Here is a 23,910-nt window from a genome sequence, read left to right as displayed (position 1 = left end):
CATTACAAATTCCCTGACATTCAAGAAACACCGTAAACCCAGGGGCACCTGCTCAGGTCATGATCTCCGGGTTTGTGTGGTTTCGAGCCCCTGGTCAGGCTCTGTGTTCACAGCTCAGAGCCTGGAGCCTGCTTTGGATCCTCTGTCTACCTCTCTCTCTGCTCTCTCACGGTCTCTCTCTCTCTCTCAAAAATAAATAAACATTAAAAAAAGAAACACTATACACCTAGCACATAGGTATGTCCATTGCTCTGAAATTCTGCCCACTACTTACTCAGTCTTTTCCTTTCTCCTTCCTTGTACAGGATTATTTTACACTAACCATGCTATTTAATCACATGTATTCCTATGCCTCTTTGCCCTAAGTGGTGAACTCCCCAAGACAGAATCTAGGGCTCACTCACCTTTGTAATGGTTTCATAATGGATAGTACAGTGATATTTGTTGAAATGGGGGAATTGTCTGTTTTCATTTTTTTGTCAAACTAGATCTGTTTTGCCATCACCACAGTTTCATGCAAATTCAACCATTTAGTTTTAATGAATATATAGTGCACCTCTTCCCTGTTCTCAAGAATATAATTGGATACGATCAACCATGTTAACTGTGATATAAGGAAGGATTTTATGTGTTATAAAGGTGAAAAAGGAGGCAGTAATCATATCTTTTTGGAAGAATCAGTGAGGCTTCTATTAGGGGAATGTGATGGTTCTTGATGAATGAGTAGGAGATAGTAATCAAAAAAAGTGTAGTACTAAAAGCAAAACCAATAGACAGTGAAAGAGAGTTATGAAGGTCATAAACATACCCAAGTAATATAAGAATTCCTAAGATAATAAAGGTGGCATCATAAATCAGTGGGGAACAGAAAACTTAATTGATAGTGAAGGATACATGATTATTGCAAAAAAAAAAAAAACCACCCAAAAAACTCCCGTGTCCTGCAACAAAAAATAACAGGGGCACCTGAATGGCTCAGTTGGTTAAGCGTCTGATTTCAGCTGAGGTCATGATTGCATGGTTTGTGAGTTCAAGCCCCACATCCGGCTCTTTGCCGGATGTCAACGCTAAACCCCCTTTGGTTCCTTTGTCTCCCTCGCTCTCTGCCCTTCCCCCACTCACATACACTCTCTTTCAAAAATAAATAAACATTAAAAAATTAGCTACAGAGGCACCTGGGTGGCTCAGTCAGTTGAGCATCCGAATCTTGGTTTCCACTCAGGTCATGATCTTGCGGTTTGTGGGTTTGAGCCCTGCTTGGTATTCTCTCTGCCTCCTCTACTCTCATTCTCTCTCTCTCAAATAAATAAATAAACTTAAAAAAAATAACTACAGGTGTATAAGACAAAGCCATAAACAAACCAGAAAACAAAAGCAAGTGAAAATGTAATTGATCTACAGATAGGAAAGAGCCTTTTAATTATAAAAGAATTGGAGGAAATTACAAAAGAAGAGATTGACTTGACTATAAAAATGTTAAGAAAGCACAATGTCAACATAGTAACATATGTTAGACAAAAATTTAATAATGCTCAACGTTTTAAAATGTAGTAATCATAGAAATGCAGATTAAACTATTCTGTTTTTCACCTCTCAGATTTGTTTTTTTTATTTTAAGTGCTGATAATCATGTTGTGAGTTTGTTTTTCTACATTGCAGATGGGAATGTAACTTGGTATGACCTTCTGGAAAACATTTGGAATATACATTAAGGTTAAATGAGAATATATGTACAGTGTCTAGAACAATGTCTAAGATAAGTACATGCTTAATAAGTGTTAATAATATCTATCATTATTTTCACTGTTGTCGTCAATACCATCATCATACCTTTTAATCAGCAGAGCATCTAGTATAATACCTTGAACTTAGTGGATATTTACTAAATATTTGATTGGCTAATTCTCCTTGTCTCATAAGAATTTTATAGGAAAAGATAGTCAATGACATGTCAGCCTGTTAAAACATTAAAATTATAAAGCAAGAAGTTACTTTGAATGATGGCATGATTCAGCCTATAAGCAGGATACTTTGTACAGTAGCAATAAATGTTTGTTGCTGATGATATGTTAGCAATGTTTTGCTGCATATCAAATAATCCCAGAACTACACCCCCGGGGCACTAGGCTGGCTAAGTTGGTAGAGCATGTGACTTTTGATGTTGAGGTGGTGAGTTCAAGCTCCACACTGGAGTAGGGTTTACTGTTTAAAAAAAGTATTTGGGGAGCCTGGCTGGGTCAGTCACGGTGAGTTTAAGCTTTCCATTGGGCATAGACATTACTTTAAGAGAAAAAAACCCCAGGAGTGCCTGGGTGGCTGGGTAGTTGGTTGGGCATGTGGCTCATGATTTTGGCTCAGGTCATGGTCTCACAGTTCATGGGTTTGAGCCCTGCACCAGGCTCCACATGGAATCTGCTTGGGATTCTCTCTCTCATTCCCTCTCTCTCTGCCCTAACCACCCCCCCAATAAATAAATAAATTTAAAAATGATACAAATAATAAACCCAAAGTTTCATGGCTTAAAACAAAAAAAATCCTGTATTATCTCTCATACAATTTCTGAGTCAGGAACTCAGGAAAGGTTCAGTTGGGCATTTCTGTTTCTGTGTCAGAAGATTGAAGTCAGATGTTGTTGGCTAGGGCTGTTGTCATCTGAAGAATTATTTGGAGCTGGAGAATCCACGTCCAAGGTGATTCTCTCATATGTCTGACAAGTTGGCTTGGTCTGTTGGCCACAGTGGCTTTTCCACTGGACAGCCTGAGTGTTCCCACAGCGTGGCAACTGGCTTGTTGTGGAGGAAGTGATGATCTGAGAGACCAAAGCAGGAGCTGCAGTGCCTTTTATGGCATAGCCTTGGAACTCACACATCACCTTGGCCGTATTCAGGGCCAGCATTGATTGACTTTGGGCAAGAGAGTAGTGAAATGCTAAGAAATGAGGATCAATAGAGGCTCTCCCGGAGGCTGGCTCCCACAGAGGAGGGTGACCTTTTCAGCTGGAGAATTGTCTATCTTCTTAAAAATGTCTAAGGATGGAAGCCCTTAAGTTCTTCTTTAAAATATTGCTCAAGAAGTTGTTTCTTAATTTCAGTCATGATCTCTCCTATTAAGTCTAGAAAAACAGTTCTGTTCGAGACTAGTGATTTGATACTGCTCTTTACAGCTTCTTGAAACTTTCCCTAGTGATAGTACCAGTGACCAAACCATTTTAGTGATAACAACCCCTTTTGGGGACAAAAGAACATTAAGAACAGACAAAGTGATGATTCATTCATTTAGCCAAGCATCCATTTTTGTCATTGATTTGCTACAGTGGACTATATTTTTTGTGTGGCCGATAGACACATAAAGTAATATATACCAGGGTGCCTGGGTGGCTCAGTCAGTTAAGCATCCGATTCTTGATTTCGGCTCAGGTCATGATCTCAGGGTTTGTGAGTTTGAGCCCTGAATCAGGCTCTGTGGTAATAGCACAGAGCTTGCCTGGGATTCTCCCTTTCCCTCTCTCTCTCTCTCTCTCTCTCTCTCTGCACCCCCTCTCATGCTCACATTCTCTCTTTCTTTCAAAACAGTAAACATTTTTTTAAAAGTAACATATCAGAAATAATTTTACAACTTAATAATCATGCCAGTTAATTATCACTCAAATTTTGTATCATTTGGACTCAGTTCACTTTTGCTGTTCTATTCTATTGACATAATATTGACATAATAATAAAACTCATTGAGTTAGCACTTACTGTGTGCCAGGTGCTTTACAGATCACTAATATTCCAACAAACCTTCAAAGGTGTAGTTATCACCATTTTATTGTAGGGTAATTAAGTAATGTGTCCAAAGTACACCGCCAGTAAGTGCCAAGACTGAAATGCAGACCACAGTCTGTGTCTCTTCCTCAAGCATGGCTACTGCTAGTGAATTATCCCCATACACATAGGCCTCCCACCTGAGAGGCAGCAGACTTCCACATGTTATTCTGGCATTTTCAAGTGGTTTCTGTAGGTATCTCTCTTACTATCTGACAGTATGGTTGAAGGATAGGATTTCGCAGGTGCCTGGGTAGCTCAATCGGTTAAGTGTCTGACTCTTGATTTCCACTCAGGTTATGATCTTGTGACTCATGTGTTCAAGTCCTGCTTCAGGCTCTGCGTTGATGCCATGGAGCCTGTTTGGGATTCTCTGTCTCCCTTTCTCTCTGCTCCTCCCCTGCTCACGCACATGTGTGTACCCATGTGCACGCGTGCTCTCTCTCTCTCTCTCTCTCTCAAAAATAAGTAAACATCTGTTTTAAAGGAATAAAAGATATGATTACAGTGAGAAGTCTTTTTTGGCTTACCAAGAGGAACCAGATATTTCATATGGAACAACCTTTCTCATTTTCTTTTCAGATTATTTACTAAAAAATTCCAGACATTTAGTGATATGTTATATCGCTCTTTAGCACCTAACTTTCAACTAAATTACCTTCCCTGTTGCATGTAAAACGAGTCTAACCAGGGGTGCCTGGCTGGCTCAGTCGGTAGAGCATGTGACTGACTCTTGATCTTGGGGTCATGAGTTCAAGCCTCATGCTGGGTGTAGAGTATACTTCAAAAAAACAAAAAAAACAAACTTCTTCTTTTTTCTTTTACACTTAATTAACTCTTCCCATTTTGTTTTTCTACACATCTAAATATAATGTAATTTTGAAATCAAGATTAGAAGATTATACAGGGTGATGAGCTGAGGGAACTAATCCAAGCTTAAAGAGAGAAAGAATAGTTTAGATCTGTTCTCTAAATAACCATTGATTAGTATTGGTATAAAGCTGCATTGCCCAACATTTGGTAGCTGCTAGCAAAATGTAGCTATATACAGTTAAATGAATTGAAACGAAATGAAATTTGAAATTTGGTTCTTTATTTGCACTAGCCACGTTTCAAATGCTCAGTAGCCAGCCATGGCTAGTGACTACCCTAGTAGGTGACACTGATACCAACATCTCTATTATCACAAAAAGTTCTATGGGACAATGCTAGAAAGAAGCAATATCATAAGAGAAGGAATTTCATGGATAAAACAAAATAAGCCAAAATGAATAGCAAAGGCTATTATTATTTTAATCCTATTTCATACTCTTCTTCTTGACAATATTCACATTTACGCTCTCTCTTCATAATGTTTTAGATGTATATATTTCTAAATAAGCAATAATTACAACTAAACATATTGAATACTTCATAAATTCCAGGAATTTTGCTAAGTACTTTATGTGACTTAAGTCAGTTTTAATCCTTACAACAATACTCTGTTTTTTGTGGAAAATTTGGAAACTGTTTTAAAAAAGAGAGAAAACCAAGCCTAATCCCCAAACCCAGAGATAATCACGGCTGACAGTTCCAGTGGATGCGGAGTGTGCCGTGGCTGCCAGGGGTGTTGGCTGCTGACGGCCCACAATTGTTTCTCTCCAGAATTGCCTTCTGTGAAGGAAACTGCCTTATCCTGGGTTAGAGTCTCTCCCGGGGGCAACTCAGCTGTAGCAATCTGGAACATTCAGCTTTGGAATTCCCCATGGGACCGCCTAATTAAAACCTCTGCAGCATGTGCCCTGCAGCTTACCTCCCTCTGCCCCTTCCCTGCAGCTCACCCGCCTCTGCCCCTTCCCTGCAGCTCACCCCCCTCTGCCCAGTCCCTGCAGCTCATCTCCCTCTGCCCCTTCCCTGCAGCTCACCGGCCTCTGCCCCTTCCCTGCAGCTCACCTCCCTCTGCCCCTTCCCTGCAGCTCACCCCCCTCTGCCCAGTCCCTGCAGCTCAACTCCCTCTGCCCCTTCCCTGCAGCTCACCCCCCTCTGCCCCTTCCCTGCAGCTCACCTTCCTCTGCCCCATCCCTGCAGCTCACCTCCCTCTGCCCCGTCCCTGCAGCTCACCTCCCTTTGCCCCATCCCTGCAGCTCACCTCCCTCTGCCCCTTCCCGCCTCCTCAGAGGTGCTGTTCCTAAAAGCCCTCTTGAATAAAGCACCTGCATGCAAATCCCTGCCTCTGTCTGTTTCCTAGAAAACCCAGCCTAAGTCAGTATTTTCGGAATGTAAGTTCCAGGCTTACCTTTTTTAAATCTGTCTAAACTTTTTTCACCCCAACAAATTTGATGTTTTCGTATCGATTGTCATATATGTTTTTTTGTTGGTTGATTACATTTCCATGAACAATTTTGTATGCACCTAAGTATGTTTTGTACCACAATTTCTAACAGCCACCTGGGATTCACATGGCACATTATACTGTTAATCCTTGCATTCTTAGATATTTTTGTATTTCCTGGTTTTCACTGTGGCGGACCCTAGAACTCAACAGACCAACACCCACTCCCAATTTTCCTCTTGCTTGTCTGCCTATAGGATAGGAAAACTAAATATTCTGAAATGTTTTGTTTTCTTCATCTTACTGAAGATTACCAAGGTTGAGGGAGAAGTTCCAGGAGAGGGAGGCATCCGTGTATTGCATTCTAAATAAAGTGAGACAGTCACAACTGGTATTTCTCACCTCTTCTTGCTGCTTTGTGAGCAGGGAGAAGTCTCGAACTGCAGTAGCCACCGTTTATCCCTGAAGGAAAAGTCAAGAAAATTCAAGGCTTTTGAAACCTTGAGAAAATTGAGCATTTAAACCAATGCCAGCAATGACCTATCTCTGGATTTCTTTTTTTTTTTTTTATAGTTTGTTTATTTTTGAGACAGAGACAGAGTTTGAGTGGGGGAAGGGCAGAGAGAGAGGGAAACACAGAATCTGAAGCAGGCTCCAGGCTCTGAGCTGTCAGCACAGAGCCCAACGTGAGGCTCAAACTCATGGACCATGAGATCATGACCTGAGCTGAAGTCGGCCGCTTTACCGACTGAGCCACCCAGGTGCCCTGTGGATTTCTAGTTATGATGAGAAAGAGAACTTTTTTTAACCTACTTGTGTTTGGATTTTCGGTTATTTGCAGCTAAAATCATTTATAAATGTCACTGTTCCTGGAATGCCTGGGCGGCTCAGTCACTTGGGTGTCTGAGCTTGGTTTTAGCTCAGGTCATGATCCCAGCCAGGGTTGTGGGATCGAGCCCCATGTGGGGCTCTGCACTCAGTGTGGATGGAGCCTACTTAAGATTCTCTCTCTCTCTTTCTCTTTCCTTCTCTCCCTCTGTCCCTCTCCTCTGCTCTCTTTGTCTACAAAATTTTTTTAACAAGTCACTGTTCCTGACATTTGTGATTAGAGGTAATGCAGTGATGAACACTGTATGTCAATACTTGAATAGCAACAACGTAACATAAAAATCAGGGAGGAATAGAATTAGGATCCTGCATTTACAACCTTTCTTCTTCTTGACCATATGCAGCTCTGTCCTTATCCTTTCCGCTCTCTTTTTCTTGTGGACCAGAGAAATAGCATATATAAATCTTCCTAAATTGTTCCAAAGGCCAATAAGAGTTAGAAAGGGAAATAGGCCTTCTATACATCAGAAACTTATCTCTTCAAATAGGATATTTTAGCAAATGCGCCATGCCTTGGTGTTCATATCCACTAGTACAGATTCAGTCAGGCTTTTTGGAGCAAGTACTGTGTGAAATGGGGTGCATTTTAGAGTCAAGAATTAACTCTCCACATATTTGGAAATCATTAATATCTTCAGAGTTAGGATATTTTATTCTCTCAGAATAAACAAGGAGAATCAAAGAAGCTGAACTGCCATTTCAAGTAAAAAGAGCCAGGTTAAATTGCAAACTAGATGATGAATTTGTATTTGAGTTTGATTCCCGCGTTCTAGTGGCAGGTACTTGACAATGCAAACCTGAACCTGGTGAGTCCACCTCCATGACTGCTACTTACTCACCCCGTCTTGAGACCGTTTCTAATTCTGCAGCCCCAGAAACCTCAGATTGGCTGATTCTGGTTCAAAGCAAAGGCATGGGGATGCTTTTTAATGGCATAGTGAATCAGAGTATCTAGGATTTGAAACGTCTCAAGTTAGAAATGTTCTGGCTCATTCCTACTAGTGTCTTTGTGATGGAAGATAGCTCCAGATCTGGTCAGACTGCTTGCCAGTTTCTCCAGACGACGCTGCCATTCATGAGCACAGACTAAAACTGAAGTGGCAAAAGCAATAAAGTGAAAAAGCAGCCTAAGGAAATCATGTATCTGATAAAAGCTTAATATCCAGATTCTATAAAGAACTCCTATAGCATAGCAACAAAAAACATATATCCCAATTTTATTTTTTCCTTTTTATTTTTATTTTTTAATTTTTTTAATGTTTATTTTAGAGACAGAGCACAAAGTAGGTAGGGGCAGAGAGAGAGAGGGAGACATAGAATCTGAAGCAGGTGCCAGCCTCTGAGTTGTCAGCACAGAGCCCGACATGGGACTTGAACCCATGAACCATGAGATCATTACCTGAACCAAAGTCGGACACTTAACCAACTGAGCCACCCAGGTGCTCTCTCCCTCTTTTTTTTTTTTTTTTATTTTAGGTAGGCTCCATGCCCAACATGGGGCTTCCACTCATGACCCTGAGATCAAGAGTTGCATGCTCTACTGACTGAGCCAGCCAAGCACCCCCATATATCCCAATTTTAAAATGGGCAAAGAAGATACACAAATGGTCAACAAGCATATGGAACGATGCTTGATGTCACATCATTAATCATTAGGGAAGTACAAGTCAGAGCCACAATGAAATGTCACCTCACACTCATTAGGATAGCTATAATCAAAAAATCAGAAAATAATAAGTGCCCCACAGGATGTGTAGAAATTGGAACTTTATTGCACTGTTGGTAAGGATATAAAGTAGTATAGCCACTATGGAAAACAGTGTGGTGGTTCCTCAAATACTTAAAAATTAGAGGGGCTCCTGGGTGGCTCAGTCGGTTAAGCATCCAACTTCAGCTCAGGTCATGATCTCGTGGTTCCTGAGTTCGAGCCCCACTTCGGGTTCTGTGCTGACACCTCAGAGCCTGGAGCCTGCTTTGGATTCTGTGTGTCCTTCTCTCTTTCCCCTCCCCAGCTGGCACTCTGTCTGTCTGTCTCTCTCAAAACATAAAAAAAAAGTTTTAAAGTTAAAAATTAGAATTACTGTGTGACCCAGCAATCCCACTTCTGGGTGTATATCCAAAAGAATTGAAAGCAAGATCTTGAAGAGAGATTTACATACCCGTGTTTATAACAGCACTGTTCACAATGGCCAAGAGGTAGGAGCAACCCAAATGTCCATAAACAGAGGAATGGATAAACAAAATGTGGCACAGACATACAATGGACTATCATTCAGCCTTACAAAGGAAGGAAGGGAATCCTGTCATATACTACAGCATGGATTTTGAGGACATTATGCTAGGTAAAATGAGCTAGTCACAAAAAATTAAATACCATATGATTCCATTTACATGAGGTATCAAGAGGAGTTAAATTTGTAGAGACATAGAGTAGAAAGAATGGTGGTTGCCAGGGAGAGGAGGGTGAGGGAGAGGGAATGAGGAATTACTATTTAAGAAGTGTAGGGTTTCAGTTTTGCCAAAATGAAAATGTTCTGGAGATGGCTGCACAACAGTGTGAATATACTTAGCCCTGAGGAGGGAAAGGGGAAGGAAGGTGAGGTGAGCAACGTAAGCGGCCCACAACACTTAACATATTTACTATCTGGGCCCATTACAGAAGCTTACTAACCCCCACAAACTGTATTATTCATGGCTCATTTCATAGTTTTTGTATTTTGTTGGTGTATTAGGTGCAAGAAGTAGGAGCTACCCACCCCATTTAAAGCAAAAAAGGGACTTAATGCAGGGAATTGGGAGTTTAGCAAATCATTGGCAAAGGGAAGTGGTTGGGTCTCTGGGAGTGATTCCTAGAACAAGACTGCTGTTCTGGCCTACCCGGAGAGCCGGTACCTCCGCAGCCATCAGAAAGGGGGCAGTCAGTGGACTCCAGGGCTACTGTAGAGTTCAGAGAGGCTCAGGAAGCACTGCTTCTCCTGTGACGCCCTCACCCACCAGGGCGGTTGGTACCTAGACACTGCAATAATGCTGCAGAAACACCCAGGGGGGCCGTACTCAAAACAATCAGGTGTTCGGCTGCAGCAGAAACAAAGCGAATGACTCCAGCCCCAGATCCACCTTCCAGGTGCTTCTGATTGGCAAGAGCAGAACCCCAACTGCAGGGAGATTGGGTGGGGAGGGGGGAGAACATGGTTTTTCCTTCTTTAGCCCCTGCAGGATCAGAAAGCACTCAGGGTTTGGAGTGGATGCTGAGCACCAGTAGAGAGCACCCACCACGACAGTTTGTGGCTTTAGGCTCTTTCCAAGCCTTCTCATCTTTGGCCAACTCCTTATTCTTTTATCTGAGAAACCTCTACTTCCCTTCCCTACCTTCACCCTTACTAGATAGGATGCGCTTTTGTGAGTTCCCCGAGCTCTAAGCTCTGGCCATGTGTGTACCACTCCTTATTGTAACAGCCCAGCTCCTTCCACTAGACTGTAAGCTCCTTGAAAGCACAAACTCAGTCTTATTCGTTATCCTGTAAGCAATTGGTGTATATTTGTTGAGAATAATAGTTACTATATTATAACACCTGAAATAGCATCTCTTCTCCTGTTTTTGTTGTTCTGAACTCTTTGTGTGCTGTACCTGTATACAGTGAATGCTCCACAAATGTTACCTTCCTGGTTTTCATTTAGGCAGAGCAAAGAAGAAATTCCCCCAATGCTCTATATGTGTGGATTCTAATTTGATTCTGTGTACTTATATAGGTTAGGAAATACTATGGAACAGCTAATGTTTCAACAGTTTCAACATATGTGTACATGTGTATATATACACATACAGAGAGAGAATCCCCACAACTGTTCTATTAGGTAGACACTAATAGTGTCTACTATTTTTATTCCCATTTTATAGATGAAGAAACCGGGGCTTAGACAAGGTAAGTATATTATCTACAGTTACACCAAGTGACAGAACCGACTCACAGCAGGGTCTAATACCAAAATCTGTACTCTTAGCCACAATGATGATGATGGTGATTGTGATAATGATGACAGCTGGCGGTCCCAGATGTTGTGCTAGGCATTTGACACGTGTTTTCTTAAGCAGTATATTTCCTTGCATAGAAGTGATGCCTAATAGTTGTTACATATGGTAAGGTAGATAAACCTCCTGATACCTGTGGGCTCTGCTGTTAATTCACTGTGTGACTTCAGGCAAACTACTAACCCTTCTGAGCTCCAGTTTTCTTTTATGCAAATCAGTGAGTGATTTTTAAATTATTTCTAGTTCTAAAATTCCAGAACTCTGTGAATCAATTCTACTTTGTTTTCCATTCCGTAATTTTTACTTCTTAGCCTCTGAATTCTAAGTTCCTATAGGATCTCGATTTTATTTCATTGTTTATTCATGATACCTCATTTGGTACTCAGCACAGCATATAACAGCCTCATAGAGGTACAGATGGAGATTTAATCTCCATCTATTTAAATCAATTTATATAAATTGAGATCTGTCCAAGGGGAAATATCCATCTTCACAAGAAGCCATACGTATTGTCATATGTTACCTTCCTTTGGAGATGACATTCAAATGTAACTTAGGGCTACCTCAAGATATCAGCCCTCAGCATCCTTGGAAGCTTTTCTGTAGTTGGAGATAAGATGCTTATCCTTAGGCAAAGTTGGGGTCACTGCCTAAGCATCTACTTTTGTGACTGAATAAAGAAAGGTTTCTTTTATGAAAATTGTGCTGGGCGCATGTAAAAGCGTTCTTGGTCTGTGGATACTGCCAGATACAGTAGGGGGTTTTCTACAGGGAACCTGTTTTTATTCTTCTCATAGTACAATCAGAAACTCGTAAATCATTCAGTATATTTTCTGAATCTTTGAGAAATTATTTATTAGAAAATGAGTTTAAAAAGAACTGGAATTCTCCTCAAACCAATGAATGGCTTATGCACAATATAAAATGATTCTGAAACTTTGACTTTACATTTGTATTTCAGATGGCCTCAAGAAACATAGCACCTCAAATACAGATCAAATGAGAGAGTTAAGCCAAAATGCATGTGAACGCTGAAAGAAAATAAGTAACTTTTAAAATAGCTATTTTTAGCTGCTATTTTACATACTAAAGGAATGGCAAAATTCACCTCTGGGGGAAAAGAAGCTTTTGTTTGAGAAGGAAAAAAAAAGGTTGGCATTTTGGAGTAGTTGGTCCGCATTGGGGGGAAGATTTGACAACAAAAATAACATTGCTTAGAATCATAGAACGTCAGAGATTGGACTTGAACTTAGAAAAGAGATGAGAAGGAAGTCTGAGCAAAATGGCAGCAGGCCCCAAGAAGAAAATACAGTGAGACATTTCCTGTTGAAAATGGCCAAAGAACTTTTAGGTACTTATATTTCTTGTGCAGCATTTTACTACCTCTTTTCTTATTCCCAGACTTTGATTAAAAGTCTGTTATAAGCAACCACTTATGGGGCGCCTGGGCGGCTCAGTCAGCTAAGCATCTGACTTCAGCTCAGGTCATGATCTCCCAGTTCCTGAATTTGAGCCCCACTTCAGGTGAGCCCTGCTTCTCTCTCTCCTCTCTTTCTCTCTCCCTCCTCTACCCCCCCCAGTCCCTTCAGTCCCTTGTGGGATTTTCTGTCTCTGCCCCTCGCTCACTTGTCCTCTCTCTCTCTCTCTCTCAAAAATAATAATAATAAATAACCACATATATGTCAGTGCTTGTGGAATAAATGAAGAGGGGCCTGGTCACAGATAGGATAAAGCAGGGCACAGGGAAGACTGAAACCACAAGACAGACAAAAGCAGGAAGTTAGAATAAGACACATTGAAAATTCTTTCTTAATCTCGGAGAATATACCTGTATATTAACTATATTTACAGATTGGATGAATTTAGAAGCCTGGGGTGCTTGAGGTCATTTGAAACAACACAAGAAGGGTTAAAACCTGATCCAAAACAGCAGGAAAACTCTCAAACTCTGCAGGGTCAGCACAGTAGGGTCCACAAACTCTTGGTTCACTTTTCTTCCAGGACGCAAATATAGAGAATCCATAGAGAAAATTGGAGACCAACATTAAGAACCATTCATTTGACTGGAGAAACTACATATTTAAAAACAACAGCCACAAGCAGAATTCTCTAAGCACTTCATATGTGGATCTGTGCATTTCCTGGTAACTGTCACCATGGTAGCCAGGCAGTTTGACAAGGGCGCCTTGTTAGCACAGTACATACAAGGGGGAGATAACAGATAACTGTGTACTGTCCTGGGTCGTCTTTATTTAGTTGTGCTCATCCTGTATTCCTGACTATTAGCCTCTGACACTTCTCTCCCTAATAGCATCAAGCACAATGCTAGGAATATATTAGGTAGGCACTCAAACATATATACTGATTGACTAAATTAAATAAATGGTGTTTCTGCTATGTCTTCCTTTGCAGTCTATAGGGAATGTCAGCTGGCAGAAATTTGATTTTAAAAATGGCTCCTTCTTTTGTCTGGGGGATCAGAACTAGGCCATTTTCTTGATTGGGCTGGCCCAACGTGGATTTCAGGTTGAGGGAGTGAAGGGACCGTGATTACGTACTCTGAGATACTGTATTATTGGAAGACTAATGCAGGAGTGGTAAGTAGAAAAGTGTAGGTAGAAAAGTGAGGCTATTCAAGGCCTGGAAGCTTTGTGTAAGGACTTGCATGCAGCCCTTGTTTCTTGGGTACAAACACAACTTCGGCAGCAGTTCCTGTAGTGTTTAATATTAGGCCTGGGTTAAAGCCCTGAGGACAGGGAGTTCCACCAATTCTGGCTTCAAACTGGGAAAGCTTTTTAAGCCCCTAACCCCACCTTTTACCCAATTCACACTCACCTAGGAAGTCTCTTTATTATAGTTCCTTGAATTAATGATAATCTTTTACTAGAGCCTTTTCCCTAATACACTTTCACATTTCATTTTGTCATCTATATAATTGCTCTACATTTGTTACTTCCATATCTGTTTTTTTTTTTAACATTTTGTTGTTTCACATTTCCTTTTAGAAGTGTTTAAACGTAGACACACCTCCTTATTTTAATAGCCAGCATGCCCATGTTTGCTACTTTAAAATCTGAGCTCCTGGGGCACCTAGGAGGCTCAGTTGGTTGAGTGTCTGACTTTGGCTCAGGTCATGATCTTATGGTTCGTGGGTCGGAGCCCCGTGTCGGGCTCTGTGCTGACAGACCCTGGAGTCTGCTTCAGATTCTGTGTCTCCCTCTATCTCTCTGCTCCTCTCTCACTCATGCTCTGTCTCTCTCTGTCTCGCAAAAATAAATAAATGTTAACAAAATTAAAAATAAAAAAATAGGCACGCCTGGGTGGCTCAGTCGGTTGAACGGCCACTTCGGCTCAGGTGAGATCTCACAGTCTGAGGATTTGAGCCCCGCGTTGGGCTTTGTGCTGACGTCTCAGAGCCTGGAGCCTGCTTTGGATTCTGTGTTTCTCTCCCTCTCTGCCCCTCCCCTGCTCACTCTCTGTCTTTCTCTGTCTCAAAATAAAATAAAGACATAAGAAAAATTTATTAAAAAAATAAAACCTGCGTTCCTGCATTTTCAACAGATCTTCAAAGTGTGCCACCTTTAGCGTATGGATAGATATTCTAATCATGATCAAGACTGAAATCAGCTGCAAGAATTTGAAATTCTTTTAAGCAGCCTTTTTTAAATGTTTTTATTTTTATTTATTTATTTTGAGACAGAGAATGTGTAAACAGGCAAAGGGCAGAGAGAGAGGAAGAGAGAGAACCCCAAGCACTGTCAGCACAGAGATGATGCAGGGCTCAGAATCATCAAATGTGAGATTATGACCTGAGCCGATATCAAGAGTCAGATGCTTAACAGACTGAGCCACCAGGCGCCCCTGTCTTTGCAGTAGCTTCCTGTTGATAAAGCCCAGAGGCAACCAGTTTGGTGGGTCAGCCACTGAGACATGATTATCATAATGCTGTCACCCTCCCTGGAACTAACTGAGCAGGGCCAGCCTCTTGCAGAACAAGCCGCATCAGTCACTATTCTGGAGAGGAACAGGTTAAATCCTTCCAAACCAGCTAAAGCATGTTTGCCCTAGTTCCTTGAAACTGAAGTGTAACTTGAAAGTATAATTGGTTGCAAATGTGTTTCTTTCTTCCTTAAAATTACTTTTGCACCCTGTGAGACAGAGAGAAAGGCATTTCTCTTTGCATAGATTCAGACCCCCACTGTTGATAAACTAGTCTAATTCTGTATGAAATTTGGGGAGCACACAAGTAATGGGACTTCATTTTATCAAAGGAATGTGTAGACCTCTAGTTGTGAAAGTCAATGAATACACAATTGATGTGGTTAGAGCATTCAGGTCTCCTCTATCGATTTTTTTTACCTCTGTGTTTAGTACAAGCACTCAGTGAATGTTTGTTGAATCAGTGAGTGAATGAAAAGCTCATCACAGTCTGACTCCTACCTACTTTTTAAAAAATATTTATTTTGAAAGAGAGAGAGACAGCCCTCACAAGTGCAAACTAGAGAGGGGCAGAAAGAGAGGGAGAGAGAGAATCCGAAGCAGGTTCCACACTGTGTGCACTGAGCCCATTACGGGGCTCAAACCCATGAACCACGAGATCATGACCTGAGCTGAAATCAAGAGTCGACATACTTAACAGACTGAGCCACCCAGGCGCCTCTGCTTTGTGTTTTTTTTTCCCACCTTGTGTTTTAAATGATCATGGACTTGTTTGGTTATTTTAGTGACATCATTAGCATTACTAAAATTCATATCTTGGGCCTCCTGGGTGGCTCAGTCAATTAGGCGTCCAACTTCGGTTCAGGTCATCTCACAGTTCATGAGTTCAAGCCCCACATCAGGCTCTGTGCTGATAGCTCAGAGCCTGAAGCCTGCTTCAGATTCTGTGTTTCCCTCTCTTGCTGTTCCTCCCTTGCTCGTGCTCTGTCTCTCTCTCTCTCAAAAATAAATATTAAAAGATTTTTCCTTAATTTTTTATGTCTTTTATTTTTTCATTTTTGAGAGAAAGAGACAGAGAGTGATCGGGGGAGGGGCAGAGAGAGAGGGAGGGAGACACAGAATCCAAAGCAGGCTCCAAGCCCAACACTGGCCTCGAACCCACAAACTGTGAGATCATGACCTGAGCCGAAGTCAGACATTTAACTGACTGAGCCACCCAGGCACCCCAAAAGATTTTTTTAGTAAAAATTAATAAGTAAATAAAATTCCTATCTTGTCCTCCTCAAAGAAGATCTTTTGAGTATTTTTTCCTGACCTATGTATGTATTGTTAAATTCTTAACTCCTCTGATGACTTATTCCTCCATTCTTGCCTGCATTGCTAAAAGTGGCAGTTCCATCCATTCATCCATTTGCATATGAGGCAAAGGTCTTTGGAAAGACTCTTGGGGCTGTGCTTTTTACATAATAGTAAACATTTCTTTGTACAGATGACCTCTTCTTGACACATAATGATAAAAACAAAGATTCTCTCTTTTTTAAAATCAACTATTAGCACCTGCAAGACATAAAGAGAAAGGAAATGGTGCACAGATTATCCCAGAATTGAGCCTGGAAGTCATTTGAGAAACTTGCCTTTTGAAAGCAGAAACCCTACTCTGTACTTTATTTCCTAAAATGTTTAACTTTCCTGAAGAAGGTAATATCTCATTTGGGAAATTCTAAGGATTTAAGACAAAAGCTATAAAGAGGTAGATAAGATTGTCCTTTACAAAATTTGGGACAGTCTTAATTCTGACCAGTGCATGGGTCGCGGTCCTAGAATACAACTTTCCAAGTCTCTTTAAAGTATTATTCCTAGTGGCACCTGGATGGCTCAGTCAGTTAAGTGTCCAGCTTTAGCTCAGGTCATGATCTCACAGCTTATGAGTTCAAGCACCCCCCTTCCCAATCGAGCTGTGTTCTGACAGCTCAGGGTCTGGAGACTACTTCAGATTCTGTGTCTCCCTCTCTCTGCTCCTCCCCCACTTGCATTTTCTCTCTCTTTCTCAAAAATAAACATTTAAAAAAAGCATTATTCCTAAAATAAATGCTCTTCCAGTTAAACCTCACTAGTTTTTATTTTACTTTATTTTATTATTTTTAAGATTTTATTTTTTAAGTAATCTCTACACCTAACATGGGGCTCAAACTTACAACCCCAAGATCAAGAGTTGCATTCTTCACCAATTGTCCCACCTAGGTGCCTCCTCCCTTTTTTTTTTTAATGTTTATTTATTTGTTTATTTTGAGAGAAAAACAGAGCAAATGGGAGAGGGGCAGAGAGAAAGGGAGACAGAATCCCAAGCAGGCTCCCTACTGTTGGTGAAGAGCCTGATGCAGGGCTCGAACTCACAAACCGCGAATACATGACCTGAGCTGAAACCAAGAGTCAGAAGCTTAACTGACTGAGCCACCCCGGTACCCCTAGGTGCCCCTTTAAAAAACAAAAGTTTTTAAGTAAGAAGACAAATTTAGATTGAATGTTTTCATCACCTCCTCACATTACCTCTCCAAAGAGGCAATGCGATGAAGTTTTGTTTTTCAACCTTGGGAAGTTGAGGAATTTCAGCTGACTAGCCATCTGGTTTAAGAGAAGAGAACTGGACAAAATGATTTCTTCCCTGAGAAGCTTGGCTACGACCAAGTGAAGGTCTTCACAGCCTATGTCTGTGCAAGACCCCAGTACTGGAAATAACAAAAATCTGGGTATCTCTGAGCATGTGGGCTGAGTCCCTGGACTTGATTCCAAACCACCAAGTCCGTGGGAGGTCATCATTGCTTGTATCACACATGTGTAAGACGTGTAGATCCCCTCCCCAGCAAACCCCAACAACAAATGCCTATCTGACTGGTCATCTTCCAGCTCTTCTAAATTGAATTTTCCAGATTTAAATAGCTGAATCCACTAGTAAGCTTCTGAAAGGAACCAGTTTATCTGGTATCTATAGTGGAAGTTGGCAGAATTCCACATGCAGGACCAGGTAGCCTGTAGCCTGTTACTATTTATTCTTTAACAGCTTTATTGAGATGTAATTCACATACCATACAATTCCCCCTCTTAATGTGTACAGTTCGGGGGCTCCTGGGTGGTCCCGTCAGGTAAGCGTCCAACTTTGGCCTAGATCATGATCTCGTGGTCCACAAGTTTCAGCCCCACATCGGACTCTGTGCTGATAGCTCAGAGCCTGGAGCCTGCTTCAGATTCTGTGTCTCCCTCTCTCTCTGCCCCTCCCCTGCTCATGCTCTGTCTCTCTCTGTCTCAAAAATAAATAAATGTTAAAACATTTTTTAATTAATTAATTTTTTAAAAAGTGTACAGTTCACTGATTTTTAATATATTTCCTGAGCTGTGCATATGTCACCACAATTAATTTTATAACATTTTCATCACACACCCCCAAAAATCCTATGCCCATGAGCAGTCATTTCCCCTATCTCTCCTATCTGTATTTAATCATAATCACTAATCTACTTTTGGTCTTTATGTATGTGCCTAGTCTGACATTCCCTTTAAATGAAATCCTACAATATGTGGTCTTTAAGGCCTGGTTTCTTCCACTTAGCTTGTTTTCAGAATTCATCCATGTTGTAGCACATCAATACTTCATTTCTTTTTATTGCCAAAGAATTTATTATATGGGTGTTTCCACATTTTGGTTATGAATAATGCTGCCATGAACATTTGTATACAATATTTTGTGTGGATATATATTTTCATTTCTCTTCGGTGTATATAGGCCTAGGAGTGGTATTGCCGGATCATATGGTGACTCTATCTTTAACTGTCTGAAGGACTGCCAGACTGTTTTCCAAGGCGGCTGTGATATTTTACATTCTTAGCAGTAATGTATGAGGGTTCCAATTCTGCCAAGAATTGCTATTATCTATCTTTTTTGTAATAGCTACCTAGGGAGTGAGAAGTGGTATCTCATTGTGGTTTTGTTTTGCATTACTCTAATCTGCAGCCAATTTTTATATAGTCTAAAACTAAGAATGGTTTGTACATTTTTTAAATGTTGAGAAAAATACCTTATGATACGTGAAATTTTTCTGAAATTTAAACTTCAGTCTCTATAAATAAAGTTTCATTGGAATGTAGCCAAAGCCATTCATTATGTATTGTCTATGGCTGCATTCTCACTACGATCAAGTAGCTACAACAGAGACCATATGGCCTGCAAAGCCTAAAATATTTACTACCTGACCATTCACAGGAAAAGTTTACCAAACATGGTCTACAATATAGTTGGATTCGACTACAAAGGATCAGGGGTAGGAAGGAGGAAGTATGACTGCCTGTTGGGAATAGATTCCTCCCTCCCTTCCTTTCTTCCTTCCTTCCTTCCTTCCTTCCTTCCTTCCTTCCTTCCTTCCTTCCTTTCTTTCTTCCTTTCCTAGGCTCCAGGCCCAACGTGGAGATCAGGAGCCACATGCCCTACCAACTGAGCCAGCCAGGAGCTCAGGATTTGTTTTTTCCTTAATAAAAATAGAATGCAAGCTAGCAAAATAAGGAAACAAATCAGGATATTATGGAACTTAGGTAGACAACCATATTTTTACCTGAATCATTATTATAATATCCTTCCAAATCTGAGCTCTACCCATCCTACAAATTTCTCCTAGAATTCTTATTCCTAATCTGCCACTCTGATCATATATTGTTAATTACAAACCTCTAATGGTTTTCCCACATCTACAGACTCTTAGGATCGTTTAACCAGAGTCTGGCATGATCTGAACCAGACCACGCAGCCTGAATTTCAGGATTCTCTGCTCATTTTTATTTCTCTTCTATGTGGAATGCTTTTTTGTCTTCTCAAAATCCCAAACATACTTTATTATTGTTACTGTGAAATGTTTCAAGCATACAGAGGAGTAAAGAGAATGATATAGGAATGTCTGTGCACTCACCAACCACCAAGCTTTGTCAAGTCTTATCATTTTCCATGTTCTGTAGTGTTAAAAAAAAGTATTATAGCCTTAGATGTTTTTAATCAAATACCAGCTCTTCTAAGTTGACCTCCTTGGTGCACACAATTAAATTTAAACTCTTCTTCCTGTGATTTCCTGTAACACTTTCTTTGTACCTCTATCATCTGACCTGTTCTGCCCTTATAAAATATTTTGAGTATTCCTTACTATTGTCATTCCCATGGAGGGGTACAAAGATTATTTTAGGTAGTCTAAGGAAAAGACATTTAAAAATATTTTAATTGTGGGTTTTTTTTAAATGTTTGTTTATTTTTGAAAGAGAAAGAGACAGAATGAGAGTGGGGGAGGGGCAGAGAGAGACACATACACACAGAATCTGAAGCAGGCTCCAGGCTCTGAGCTGTCAGTACAGAGCCTGATGCAGGGCTTGAACCCACAAGCTGTGAGATCATGACCTGAGCTGAAATCGGGTGCTTAACCAACTGAGCCACCCAGATATTCCCAAAATTTGTGTTTATTTAAAAATGTACATTAGATGGGCATCTGGGTGGTGCAGTCAGTTGAGTGTCTGACTCTTGATATCAGCTCAGGTCATGATCTTATGGTCATGGGATCGAACCCCATGTGGGGCTCTGCATTGGGCATGGAACCTGCTTAGGATTCTTTCCCTTCCTCTCCCCACGCCCCTCCCCTGCTTGCATTCATTCTCACTTAAAAAGTAAAAATGAAAAAACTTATAAAAAATAATAAAATAAAAATGTACATTAGAAATATATGTACACACAAGTATTTAAAAATATATATCTAGATCACCAACTCCATGATTTCCCAAATATCCTTTAGGACATGGCTAAGGTAGGTAGAGATCATAGAAAACTATTGAGTAAATAAAAATACAGATGATGTGGCAAATATTTTGAAGACTGTATTTAATTTAGCTTAGAAAACTTAGCTTGTTAGAACAGGGACCCAGTTTTATTTTTGTATGCCCTAAGTACCCAGCTAACCCAGAAAAGGTGCTTATTGAATTGAATTTATTTCTCTCTGGGACAAGATCCTTGAAAATCATACACAGCCTCCTAAACCTTCTGACAGACCACTTAAGACATTTTCCCCACATTGAATGCTCCTGGCACATAGGCCAGAGACAGATGGCGCTTTTTTCCCCTCTCTCCCCCTCTCTTTCCATCCTGTCCATTACGACAAGTTGCCCCAGTTGGGGCTTGATTGAGTATGAAATAATGCTGGTGATAGTCATGTTCTGAAGGCACGAGGACACCAGCTTGCCAGGATGCTCTCATCAGCGTCACTTCAACAAAACAGTCTCAGCAAATTTCAGTTTGTGGACCGCTTTTGGTTCTTGGATCTGGTCCACTACACACACACACACACACACACACACACACACACACACAGAGCAAACCTTATGTTTCAGAGAAATGTTTCTTGGTCTCCTTAAAATTCACTATTTTGTGGCATTTCTTTCTTCCTTTCTTCCTCCCTCCCTTACTTCCTCCCCCTCTTCCTTCCTTTGTAGGCTTCACGCCCAGTGCAGAGCCCAACATGGGGTTTGAACTCAGGGCCCTGAGATCAAGACCAGAGCTGAAGTCCAGCTGAGCCACCCACTTTTCATTATTGTTAACACTGAACTATCTGAAGTCACTTTGGCAACTGAACTTGGTCCTGAGACTTGGCAGTGAGGAATCATTTTGTATAGCAAACCCAATGCACGACGTTAGCCAAATTATGTCATACAGTTACAAAACTCCTGTCCTATCTTCCAGCTTTTCTAAGTAAATGTGACTCTTTCAGAAGTTTCACTCCTCCTACCCTAAAATGACCTTATATGCTCTCAGATATCAGAGGATCCTAAGTGTGATGAAATCCTTCACTTTATTTCCTTTCTTGTAGCTTGCTTAAATTTTAAGGTGGTGTTTTGGGAGAGTAGGGAGTAGGGGGGACCCCTGAGACCGAGTCACAAAAGGAGCTCAGAGCATGTCTACAGTTTGATTTATACCTAAAAGCTTCATTCATATTGGCCTCTGGGAGAGCCTATGAAAGTTCTGTATATGGCTTTAATGTCTTTTGTTTCCTATTTCTATTGCCAAGGCAGAGGTCTTTGCTGATCTTGAAACTCCATGACAGGACTAGCTTATAACCCGGGTATATAACCTACACGTTATCATCCAAATGAGGGCGCTTCTATCAATGAACCGGGGGTACTAGGAAGAACAGCATAAACCACCCAGGGAAATCATGATGTTTAGTCGCCATAGTTGAAACATTCTGAGCCCCTTATCCTCTATAACAGATCCTTTCAAACTGGAGACTAGTTATTTTGGTTTTGGCTTTTTTGTTTTTTTTCCCTAGGGGAGGGGACTAGTTTGCAACTGAAAGTCTATGGGACTTCTTAGAGAATTTGAAGTTTTAATTTTCGTTTCAATGAGATGCCCATTTTTGCATTGTTTACACTCTCCATTGTTTGTCCTTAAGTGGGAAAAAAATTTTTTTAATATAACACAATTTATTTTTTTATTAACATATGCAATTATTTTCCATCATTTACAATACAGTAGTTACAATGACACTCCAAACAGAAAAGCAAAGTAAAAAATCAAAACCCCAACTTCTATTTCATGTAATTAGACTTATACAGAAATTAGAAAGTTAAGTAACAACTAGTTAATCACCTAATTTCACAGCTGTCTGAAGTGGCAATCATATAGCAGCTTATCTATGATACATTCAAGATAAATGATACAATTTATTACTTGCCCATAAGCTACAACACAGCCTGCTTAATGCCTTTCCTTAAATTCCACCTCTATACTACAATATTTAAGTGGGAAAATTTTAATTGTCCCTGGTCATAAAGAGAACAGAAGCAGATTTCACTTCCAGGTAGGGAAATGTTCAAGCCACACCAAGTTAAGGGACAGCATGGCTTGTAAATAAAGACATGCAGTGGCAAGAGAAGAGTGAAATGTGATGGCAGGATACTGAACTCAAGAGCCTATGTTGTATATTGTACCCTATTCAAGAGGAGATGGAGTTTCAGCAAAATGCCGTGCATTACATTAACAATATTAATTTGTATTTAATTTTATAAACTTTTCAATTATAAATTTGTGTTGCTTTGGGGCAACTGGGTGGCTCAGTTGGTTAAAACATTCAACTTCAGCTTGGGTCTTGATCTCTCGGTTTGTGAGTTTGAGCCCCATGTCGGGCTGTGTGCTGACAGCTGGGAGCCTGGAGCCTGCTTTGGGTTCTGTGTCTCCCACTCTCTCTGCCCCTTCCCTGCTTGTGCTCTGTTTCTCTTTCTCAAAAATAAATATTAAAATAATGAATAAATTTGTGTTGATTTAATAAGAGCATAAGGAGCTTTCTTATCCTTAGATTTATGTTAGTACATATTAAAGAAGCATGACAACAAAAATAATTTAATTTTGAAGGTCTACAGGAATTTTAAAAGTTTGAATCCATCCTTCGGTTTAGAGCAGCCTTGGTATTCAATCTTTGTCTTTCTAACCCAACTATGCCCTCTGGTGGTTATAGTTGCTAACAGAAGCAAAACCCTCCCTTTATAAATGTGTCGTTTTCAGATTCATTTGTAGGTCAGCTGTGCAGCAGACAAAATAATTTCCTTGTAGAAACAGGGTTATAAGCAATGTCAGCTACTGCAGGATAGCCCACAAAACCCCACAGTGGTTCTCTGTCACTTGATCTTCAACCTCCTATGCCCTCTTTCAGTGCCCTCTTTGCTGGCCAAACAGATCTGCATCTCCACAGTCCCTGTCAATACCACTACTGCTCTGTCCCCATCACTTTCAGGAGTAGAAAGAGGAGGGAAGTGAGGCATTGCTTCGGGTCAATTCCACCGTCTTTACTTATAGACAAAACTTGTGTTCTGAAACCCCCATCCTTCCTGGGGTCTTGAGAGGAATGGGCCACCTAAAAGGAAAC

At 40.7% G+C, this 23,910-nt stretch overlaps 1 long non-coding RNA gene across 4 annotated transcripts in view; it reads left to right on the top strand.

Moving 5' to 3' along the window:
• The window catches only part of LOC115303548, a 126,067-nt gene that overhangs the window by 21,127 nt on the left and 81,030 nt on the right, over nucleotides 1–23,910 (top strand). The window lies entirely within an intron of this gene.

Source organism: Suricata suricatta, chromosome 10 (assembly GCF_006229205.1).
Source record: "Suricata suricatta isolate VVHF042 chromosome 10, meerkat_22Aug2017_6uvM2_HiC, whole genome shotgun sequence".
In the NCBI taxonomy this organism is placed as follows: domain Eukaryota; kingdom Metazoa; phylum Chordata; class Mammalia; order Carnivora; family Herpestidae; genus Suricata; species Suricata suricatta.
Note: the sequence above shows the minus strand (reverse complement) of the source record. Positions and strands in the feature narration are given on the sequence as shown.